This window comes from Prunus dulcis, chromosome 1 (assembly GCF_902201215.1).
Source record: "Prunus dulcis chromosome 1, ALMONDv2, whole genome shotgun sequence".
NCBI classification, from domain to species: Eukaryota; Viridiplantae; Streptophyta; class Magnoliopsida; order Rosales; family Rosaceae; genus Prunus; species Prunus dulcis.
The window spans coordinates 12,900,243-12,911,833 of record NC_047650.1 but is presented as its reverse complement, the minus strand read 5'-3'; the positions used below and the strand labels follow the sequence as shown (position 1 = coordinate 12,911,833).

General features: G+C 37.4%; 1 pseudogene; it reads right to left on the bottom strand.

The window, feature by feature from the left end:
* Window positions 1-7,755: 7,755 nt before the first annotated feature.
* Window positions 7,756-8,815, bottom strand: LOC117614213 (annotated as a pseudogene).
* Window positions 8,816-11,591: the final 2,776 nt, after the last annotated feature.

The following is an 11,591-nucleotide window of genomic DNA, read 5'->3' as shown; positions in this document are numbered from 1 at the left end:
CGGTCATACCGGCGTTGATTTTACAATTTAAACGGCGGTTTTTTTGTAAGGACCGCCGTTGGTTTTAAAAATTTATTCTATAAATTTGTCGCTTTCATTCATTTTAGGTTTACATTTAGGGTTCCAAGTTCTTCCTCTCTCAGAGACACTGTCTCTCACATCTCAAAGACAATAATTTGGATGTCTTTCTCAAAGAGAAATTGAGCTTACTCGCATCAAATCTATGTCCACAAGAAGAAACTTGTCAACTAGCCTTCTCACTTCCTTGATCAAGCCTGATAGGACACTTAGTGCTTTTGAATACTCCTTGCTTTCCATCAAAAGAGATGCAAGCCTGGCCTCCACTCGCTGTCGAAGGAAAGTTAGCTTCTCAGGAAAATCTGAAGATCAGATGTGCTGGAATGAAGAAATCTGAAAATCAAAGAAATTTAAAATGAAGGAAATTAATGTTTTGGAATATGTAAATTTTCTTTTTTGGATGACAGATTTAAAAAAAATAAGAATATAAAAACAACGACTGTTTTTGTATTACTGTCGTCGTTTTTCGTCGTCTTAAGTAAGACTAAGACGACGTAATATATTTGTTGAGCGACGTTGATTTGTTTTTTAAGCGTCGTTAGGTATAATATAACCGTCGTTGAAAATTGTCTCTCTGATTGCAAATTTGCAACGACGTTAGGTATAATATTTGAAGATACACAAAAGCACACACATCATCAACTTCCAAAAAATTGTCTCTCGATTGCAAATCTGTGTCATCTGTTAAGATTATGATGTGGAATAGAGTTCCATCTGGTAAGATTTCGTAACCCTTGGGATCTCAGAAAAATCTGGTTATGTCGGCGGTTTTCTATATAAACCGTGGTGGTTATTTCAATTCTTGTCATTAAGTAGATCTACCGACGTAGGATAAGAAAATCAAAGAAAAAAATTGTTAACAAAAATTCTTATTAAGACGACGGTTTAAATTAAAGGTACGACGTATAAAATGAATAAATATGATGTTAAATTTTATAGTACGATTTAAAGATAACGTCGTAGAACTATACGAGAATGACGTCGATATATTTATATTTTCCGTCGTTGTAAATTAATTTAATACGGCGATATTTTTGTATTTTAAAGCCGTGGATTTGTTTGTAATTATACGGCGTCTTATACGAAAACCTCGTCGTGTTATTTTATGAGTAAAAACGGCTGCTTTTATTGAAATCGTCGTCTTTACTTTCTACGTCGGTCGATTCATAACTTCTGCCGTCCTTTGTTGGCTTTGATTTTACACTGCTGAAATCTGTTTCAAATAGGCGTCGGTTGTTTAATTAGGTACGTCGTTGTTTTTGAACAGCCATTTGAATCTCCATTTTTAGTTGTCTAAGGTGGTATTACACGACAGTGTTTTTAGAACCGTCGTCTTTTTAGAAACCACGACGGTTTTCACTTAGACCGTCGTTGTTTTCTGGTCGTCTTTTTCACTTTTTGTAGTAGTGGATGATGTAATTTGGGAATTTTCTATTCCAGCTGTTATTAGTGCAGAGTGTGTGCGTGAGAAGAAGAATAGAATTCATCTTTTTGCTCCTTCCTCAAGCTGTCTCTCATTCTGAAAATCTCTCTGAAACCTTTACTCATTCAGTAGCATTTGTAGAATGCAAGTTATAATTCAGATCATAGTTTGAATTCTAACATGGCCTCATTGCCAGGTTCGATTGTTTAACTTTGGGCGATTAAATCTGTGAAGAAAATGAGCTGAAATTTGGAGAAGTGGTTTCGCGATTTGTGTCTAACATGGCAGGGTATGGAGGTGGTGAGCTGAGAGTGCCGATCTTTGGCGGTGATAACTATGAAAATTGGAGCATAAGAATGAAAACCATTTTCAAATCTCATGGGCTTTGAGAATTGGTTGAGAAGGAAATAGAGTGCTCAAATTCGAAGGGAGTTGGCGAATCTGATGCAAAGAAGAAAGAAAAGGAAGAATTGAGTGGTGCTGGGAAGATGACTCTCACTGAGCTACTCATGAAGGATGCTAAAGCTCTGGGTCTTATTCAAGGAGCAGTGTCTGATGAGATCTTCCCTCGATTCTCTCATGAAGAAACCTCTGAGGGAGCTTGGGATATCTTGATGAAGGAATTCCATGGTGATAAACAGGTTAGAAGTGTTAAATTGCAAGGTGTACGTAGAGAATTTGAATATATGAGAATGAGAGATGATGAGTCCCTTTCTGCTTATCATACCAAACTGTTTGATCTGATAAACCAAATGAAGAGCTATGGAGAGGATTTAGCTAGAGCAAGGATTGTTCAAAAATTACTAATCAGTTTGCCATCAACTTATGATTCAATTTGTTCTGTTATTGAGCATTCTAAGGATTTGGATGAAATTGAGGTACAAGAAGTGGTAGCCTCTTTGAAGAGTTTTGAATTAAGGCCAGATAGGCACTCTGGAGATAAGACTGAGAAAGCATTTTCTAGTCTTAGTGTGAATCCCAAATCAGAAAAATACAGTAGAAGTCAAAGTGGTTCTAAGGATCAAAAGAATTGGAGGACAAAAGGCAAAAAGTGGGATAATAAATCAACTAATGGAGCCAGAAACCCCTGCAAACATTGTGGAGAACTACATTTTGGTGATTGTCGGTTTAAGGGAAAACCAAAATGTTACAATTGTGACAAATTTGGTCATATTGCAAAAGATTGCTATAGCAAGAAACCAGCACAACAGCTCAACTATGCTACTCAGACTGAATCCACACCAACCATGTTTTATGCTAGTAATAAAGGTTCTGCTAGTGTAAAAGGATCTGATGATGTATGTGTTGGGGCCAAAATCCTGTGCACCTAGCCCAACACTAAGGAGCCCAAAATAAAGCCACAAGGCCCAAGCAGTCTGGGCTTTGCAAAATAAACAGGAATCGAGGGCCCAAAATTGGAAAAAGCCCAGCCTATGATCTGTCGAAACCACGACAATAAACTTGGGCTTCAAAAAAGAAGAAAAGAAAGAATTCAGCCCATAGCTCAACTCAAACTGGGCTTGGCATAATTAAAAAAGAAGAAAGGCCCACGTCTTTTCCGAAATGGCAAAGTTGTTAAAAAAATGCCAAATTAAGTGGCAATTGACCACTAGAGCAGATAAAAAAGAATTGGATTCGGCCCAGCATCTAAATACTCACCATTTATCTCAAAACACGGAGTATAAGATCAGCAGATTTTTGGAAAGTCTATTCTCAAAGCCCACATGAATATCTGACTTTGAAAAGTCAACAATTTCAACTATCACGAGAGAGTTGATTGGTAATTAATTAAAGCAGGTCATTAGCAGAGAGACTTCCCTGAAACTTTGGGGCTAAAAGATCAGAATCCTTTTCTATATCCAAAAAAATTCGTTAGACATCATTTCCAAGGGATAAGCATGCCATATTTTCTAAAAAGATAAGTGGGAAGCAGGGAATTGTTTATCTGGAAGATCAAAACTAAACCATCACAGTTTGAACTCTTACAAAAAGCAGTTAAATTGGAAGAAGGGTTAGGTTTCTTTTTCAAGAAATACAGGGAAGTGACTGCCTGAGGAACTGACTATAGAAAGCTTATCTGCCAGAATTGATAAAAGCCCTTTTTCTTTGCATTTAAAAATGAAAGATCTTTTGAGAAATTTTGCCGCCCATTATTAAAAGAATTAGAAGCACCACTTCAAAGCATCTCTTATAAATATAGGAAAGGGTGAACAGAGCAAAAGATTAGACAATCAATCAAACAACCAAAAAATCAGTTAAAGGACAAAAACTCAAAATGATCACTTGATCTCAAAGAACCTTCAAACAAACTGAAGCAACCAAAAGCTCATTGAGACACAAGAAAGAAGCCAGCTACAAATCAGTTTCAGACTTAGAGAAAAGTCATTTAAAACAAGATTTCTCTTGTTACAAATTTGGTTCAGCAAAAGCCAAAACAAGCAGAGCCTGGGTTTTCACAAATATGAAAACCTCAACAAATTTATGGAGAGCCCTGATCAAGCAGAACAGGTATCACAGTGCAGTTCCAACTCTGTAATCCTTGATTCCAGCCACTTTTGCTCCCTTCAGACTGAAGAGGTAGTAATTCTGTCTATTCAAAAAGCCTTCCAGGGCTTGAAATAGATTAAAGCTCTACCAAACTCGAACGTTGGTATCGATTTACAGCTGAAACTTGACAGTTGAAGTTGTTGACAGTCCAGTTCAGCACAGGCATACCCAGTCCAGCCCGGATCAGAAGCATCTATCCAGACATAAATGGAAGTCCAGCCTTCTTTTTGTCTTTCTAGAGTTGGCTTTTCCCTTTTGAGTTTTGTAAAAGGCAATTCTACCTAAAAACAGTTCATTTTCTCATCATTTATTCTAGCCAGAACTACTAGTTTTATACTGTGAAAAATAATGAAGTACTCACCAGTCTGAGGTAAGAAAAGAACTTACTTGGAAGATATTCCTCACCCAAATTCACAACCGTTTGGTTAGAAATCAGTAACTTGGGGTGCAAGTTATCTATTTTTAAAGTCTTCTAGGATTTCTCATTGATAGTAGTGGCATGCTCGCACACTAAAGAAAGTTGACTTGTTGACCAGTCAATGGTTTTCAAGGCAATGGGGAACTTTGCCCTGCCATCACATGAACAAACACAAAAAGGGTGAACAATATGGTATTTGGATAGCGGATGCAGCAACCATATGACTGGCAGAGAAGATGTATTAGTTGATGTTGATAGGAATATAACTGCAAAAAAAATTTATGATGATTGTTCTTTATCAAATCTAGTTGCTAAGGTGCAAATGAAAGGCAACATAAGTTTTACTTTGAAGCTTCACACAACTTTACAGGTTGCATTAAGAGCAAATGTAGAGTCATCAACTTTAGTTTGGCATAGAAGAATGGGGCATTTAAACTTCACCAGTTTGAAGCTGCTGCAAGATCAGGGAATGGTACTTGGATTGCCAGAAATTAAGCTTGCCACTGAAGTGTGTGAGGGGTGTACTTTTGGAAAACATTGCAGAGATTCCTTTCCAAAAGAAACAACAAGCAGAGCCACAATCCCACTCGAGTTGGTACACACAAATGTTTGTGGACCAATGCAGACTGTTACCAAAGCTGGAAATAGGTATTTTCTTACCTTCATAGACGATTGTACTCGTATGTGTTGGATCTATTTCTTGAGATATAAATCAAAAGTCCTTAATGTCTTTAAGAAATTTAAAGCCACTGTTGAGCTGCAAAGTGGATATAAATTAAAGAAATAAGAAGTGACAGGGGGTAGAATATACTTCCAATGAATTCAACAAATTTTGTGAAGACATGGGAATGGAAAGGCAGCTAACTATGGCATATTCACCATGGCATATTCACCGTAGCAGAACAAAAGAACAGAACAATTATGGAGATGGCTAAATGCATGATGATTGAGAAGAAGATGCCTCTAGAATTTTGGGCTCTGCAGTGTATGTTCAGAATAGATGTCCAACTAAGGCCTTAGACAAGAAAAACTCCATTTGAAGCTTATAGTGGTAGAAAGCCAGGAGTTAAGCATTTAAGAGTGTTTGGTTCTTTATGCTATGTACATGTTCCAAATCAACAAGGCAGAAGCTCGACTTAGCTAGTACAAGATGTATATTTCTGAGGTATAGCAACTGTGAAAAAGGCTACAGACTATATAACATTGCATCTGAAAAAAATGATTATTTCCAGGGATGTGATATTCAATGAGGCAGCTGTTTGGGATTGGAATGCACAAAAGGAATGTGATATCTTAATACCTCTTAATGAGACACTCACTGAGAGAGAAGAGGAATCTAGTGATTCTAGCCTGAGTCAAGAAGAGATTTCAGAAGAGGGGCATGTTGATCCTGACACAGGATCACTAGATGTTGATCACACACCTCTGAAATAGAAGAGTATTGCATAAGTGTATGCAAGATGTAACTTATGTATTATCGAGCCTGAGACCTTTGAAGAGGCTATTAAGGATGAAGCATGGCAGAAAGCAATGGAGAATGAGATAGAAATTATACAGAAGAACAAAACTTGGGAGTTGGTTGATAAACCAACTGATAAACCAGTAATTGGTGTCAAATGGACTTATAAAACCAAGCTGAATTTAGATGGTACAGTTCAAAAAGACAAGGCTCGACTAGTGGCAAAGGGCTATTCTCAAAAGCCAGGGATAGATTTCAATGAAACTTTTGCACCTGTTGCTAGGCTGGATACCATTAGAACATTGGTGGCATTGCCTGCACAAAAGGGGTGGAAACTGTTTCAGTTAGATGTGAAGTCTGCATTCTTGAAAGGAGTGTTGCATGAAGAGGTGTATGTGGATCAAGCTCCTAGTTTTATGATTAAGAACAAAGAGGATAGAGTGTATAGACTCAAGAAGGCATTATATGGACTTAAACAAGCTCCAAGAGCTTGGTCTGAAGAAATCAATTCTTACTTCATCAAGGCAAGTTTCTAGAGAAGTCCTAGTGAGGTAACACTATATGTAAAGGCTGCAGAAAGTAGTATTATTATTGTTTCTTTATATGTAGATGATATTATCTACACTGGAAGCTCAAAAGCCTTGATGATGGAGTTCAAAACTGAAATGATGATGCAGTATGAAATGACTGATCTTGGTTTGCTTCACCATTTCTTGGGGTTAGGAGTGACACAAACTGAGTCTTACATTTTCTTACACCAGAAGAAATATGCTAAGACGTTGCTAGACAAATTTGGCTTCAAGGACTGTAAAGCAGTGGCTAGTCCTCTTGCAATGAATGAAAAGCTATCCAAGGAAGATGGGAGTGAACAAGCTGATGAAGGGGTTTATAGGCAGATAGTTGGAACTTTGTTGTACTTGACTGAAACAAGGCCCGACATCATGGTTGCAACAAGTCTTTTGGCTAGATTTATGCATGGACCTACTCGAAAACATATGGGAACTGCCAAAAGGGTACTGAGGTACATTCAAGGCACATTTGATTATGGCATAGCATATATTTGAAAGGAAAAGAAGCAAGGCTCATTGGCTACTGTGATAGTGATTGGTTAGGGAGTGAGGATGACATGAGAAGCACCTCTGGATATGCATTTAATCTTGGATCAGGTGTGTTTTCCTGGGCTTCAGTCAAGCAAAGTAGTGTAGCTCTGTCTACAGTAGAAGCAGAGTATGTTAGTGTGACAGAAGCTACTGCACAAGCAATCTGGTTGCCCTTCGTTCTCTCAGACATTGGTGAACAACAGGTCGGTGCTACTACAATTCTACGTGATAATACCTCTGCTATTGCCATAACCAAGAATCATGTGCATCATCATAAGACAAGGCATATAAACAGGAGGTTTCACTTCATCCGAGATGCTTTGCAAAATGGAGAGATTGATTTACTATATTGTAAAATTGAAGGGCAGACTGCAGACATCTTTATTAAGGCTCTAGCAAGAGATTGGTATGAATACCTGAGAAGAAAGCTTGGAGTAATCTCAGCTAAACACTTAGAAGGGAGTGTAGAAATATAAATGTTTTAGCTAATATGATGTTGTATTTAGTTTAAATTTACAGATTTAAATCTGAGCCCTTGGATTACAGTCCAAGTGGACAGCTAAGATGTAATCTTAGAATAGAAGAATGGATGACTAGACTTGAATGATGTAATTTGGGAATTTCCTGTTCCAACTGTTATTAGTGCACAGTGTGTGCGTGAGAAGAAGAATAGAATTCATCTTTTTCCTCAAGCTCTCTCTCATTCTGAAAATCTCTCTGAAACCTTTACTCATTCAGTAGCATTTGTAGAATGCAAGTTATAATTCAGATCATAGTCTGAATTCCAAAAAGAAATTGGTTGGTTAGCGACGGCTAGCAACATAGCATTTTGGTTGTTTTTAGGCACATCCTCGTACCCGTTTATGGACACTGTTTGGGATGCAGCCTTCTGAGTGTTGTAACCCTGGTAGGAGTGATTAGCTTCAGTTGTCAGCCTTTGTTGCGTTGGATGAATTGAAAAGCGTCATCCATTAGACCACCTTCACAGCCATGATCTTTACCTATAGTGTCATAATCCACAAGCTCTTGCTCTGATAGTGAGATTAAGTTTCTGGTTTTGAGCTTGTTAACCCCTTTTGTAGCTGCCACTGCTGAGAATGCCCAACAACACCCTATAAAATTGAAATAACATGCCTCATCATTCAATTACGTTGTGAAACAGTGAATGCTTCATCATTTAACAACTTGTTTAATACTTACCACATTTGCCATGGTCCTTGATAGGCGTCACTGCACCCTTTTCTCTCCAATCCACTGAAGGTGGCACATCAGTGACATTTCAATATCTAAAACATGTAGCTTTCGTGGAATTGGACATGATCGATTTGGAGGATCGTTTCGTGTAACCATTAGGAATTTCCCGAAACTCCTCATTGGTTAGGTCTGCAAATTCATTTAAGCTTAGAGTGAAGTAGTTCTGGCTCATGTGTTTGTTAAAAGCCTTAATGAACTCCAAGTTGGCCTTGAATATCATGAATCGCCTCTCCTTCTCCTCAGCATCCTTATAAAAAAAACTGGCCCAAATTGAGCCATCCAGTCTTCATGTCTCGCCAACATGGTTTTCTCATCATAAATTTAGTGAGATGATGCTTGAGAGGAGCAAATGGCCAAAATAAAAAGAAAAGCTAAGCAGAGGTCTCTTGATTTGTGAGAGCCATGGTAAAAAGTAAATAAGCACAACTGGTACGTATTCTATGGAAATATATTTAATCTTGGATGGGCAAAAGACATTCAATCAGCATCTGGGATTTTATAGACATCAACTTGTTGTGAGCCGTCCTTTTCCTCATAGTATACTTTATGGGGGACTTGTCTTTCTACGTGCCTTTGAAGATTTTCTGACTTAGGCACACAATAATTCAATGTTTTGGGCCGTTAATCATTATACATTTGCTAATTTCACATTATCCTTTACTAATGGTATAGGAAGATTAGTTGAACTAACTCATTTTTTTGATAGACGAGTAATTGATGGAATTACAAATGGAGTCGGTATTGCGAGTTTATTTATTTATTTTTTTAAGTAAATGAACAAGTGATCCATTACAAGTCATGGATCCTCTTCGATCTTAATCACTTCATAAACTACTTAACGTATTAACCAAGCACATGATGATTCAATTTTTAGGGCCTTAATGATGATATGGGTTGTGATGTGTGTTCAAATCCAATTTGAACACATCATTATTTATTTGCTACTTTCACGCTATCAAGCACATTATTTGGAAGAAAAGACCAAATTTTCACACCAAAATAAAAAATAAAAATCAAACTAGTATGGACCATGGAATTTAAGCTTAGTATAATTAAGGGCTAAATTGATATGTGACATGTTAAAAGTTTAGTATTTTGATTAGGAGATTATTAGGTTATAAGATAGATTTTAAATCATATTTTTCTTCTCTTTAAATAGGTCCTAAATTGAATCTTAATTAAGAATTAGTAAAGTAAAAAATAAAAAGACTAGATTAATCGACATGGCAATATCCTCAAGGATATAATACTTGAGTGCACTTCTAATTACACTTCCTTGTTTATACTAGTTGTGAATTCACGAATCATAACCGTGCATATATCATAATCGTAACTGTTGATTTCTTAAACCACAATTTATCTATCTTTGCAATCAAACAGAAAAATTCACTGAAATTGGAAATTGATTTAATATCATAAGGTTTTCGTCTCCATTTCGTCTTCAATTCCTTAAATTAGTTTTGAAAACACTTGCGCGCTTTGGCAAACTGCTCACACTCGGGATGAGCTTTCTCAACGACCAAACCAAGAGGGTAGGCAACGAGGTGGCTTGGTGCGATGAAATCCACGCTGTCTCCTTCCAGTAGGTTGAGCTTCTGGGTGGCCACAGGCACAGTTTTCGATTTGTTGTTCGGGTCAACTTCGTGGGAAATCTTGCATACAGGGTCAGGGCTGTGTAGCAGTGTCACTTGACAATCATCCACATGCTCCTTAGATTTGTCCAACTTAAACACATACAGTCCAAGCTGGTTGGTTTCGGCCTCTTGGCTGGATTTTATGTTCCCCCCTCCCTACACTCCAATAGCACCCTTGCACCTGATCAATGGGCAATGTGCATGCATGCATGCATAAATCTCATATTCAAATCTTATAATCGACATTTAGGTAGTTTGTTACCTACTTATTAACGTTACGTACCTGGAATCATCTTACTGATCTCGGTCATAGACTTCAATTGGCAGTTGTCACAGTAGACCAGGCCGGTGAGGTAGATTTTGTCGTCGGTGGTGTTGGAGTAAGCGAAACTGAGGAGGGACAAGAAACAAAAGGCAAAGGCAAGGACAGTAGTGCTAGACTTTGTTGACATCGTTGATTTTGAGTTTGCTTGTGTTGGTTCTATTCTATGTATTGCTGATGATGAATTAGACAGGGCTTTCTTCTTCTTATAAAGGGAAAAGAAGCAAAGAATTAATGCGTATATTTTGGAGAGTTTTGTGAGCCCTTGTTTGTTTACATTTGGGGTGGGCGCGGTCCGGTTGGGTCCCGTTCTCACCTCAAACTGGAATTGAAACCGGTATTATTTAATCGGTCCGATTTGGTCCGATTTGGTCCGGTTTAGGCAAAAAAAAATTTCAAAAACCGACCGGTTCGGTTCTGACCAGTTTCGGTTTTGAACCGTATTATTAATTTATTATTTTTTAAAATTTTTTAATAAAAAAATTATAATAAAAAACTTATTTTTTTGGCTTAAAAATTAACAAATAATCCAATTCATACATTTATAAATTATTTGAAGTTGAACTTGGAAAAATAGTGATTATAAAATTTAAAATATGGCATTAGATTTTAAAATTTTGTAAAAATAAAAATACATAAATATGACCGGTCCGGTTCAGTCCGGTCCGGTGCGGTGGGGTGTAAAATTGGAATCGGAACTGGTTCGATCTGGTTCGGGTTTGGTTTGTTGACTTTTTTGGTCAACCGGTTTTTTTCCCTTTTTTTTTCACCGGTTCGGTTCGGTGTTCCAGTTTTCCAGTCCCGAAGCCCACTCCTAGTTTACATGTGGAATTGAGACAATTACTCACCCCCTTGACCCGCTCTTGATAGGATTCGAGTTCAGGAGAATAACTTGCCTGCAGCAGTTCATCAACTACTTAAATGAATAAAAATTGATGATTCGAGAAGGTCACCACAGTAATTATATGTGGCTGCAAGCCAATAGTTAAGGACCTTAAGGGTTTGTTTTGATAGAAAACTAATAATAATAATATAGTGTGGTTAAACGAAATCTAAAATTAACTGAGTATACCCTATGATCTAAGTACATCCTAATATTTAAATTAAAATATAAAATTAACTAAGTACATCCTATTTAACTACCAAAAATACCCTTGATACCCCTTAATACACTCATCACACAACACTAAACCCATACAACTCCTCAATTGCACTTCCGGCACGAGCAATGCTAGAGATGATTTACTTGCGAAAGTTTCCGTCAATCATCAGTCAAGCACAACTTTATCTTCCTCATCCATAGGCACACTGTCAATGGCATGCAACGATGTTAGATAATAACTCCTTCACACTTCT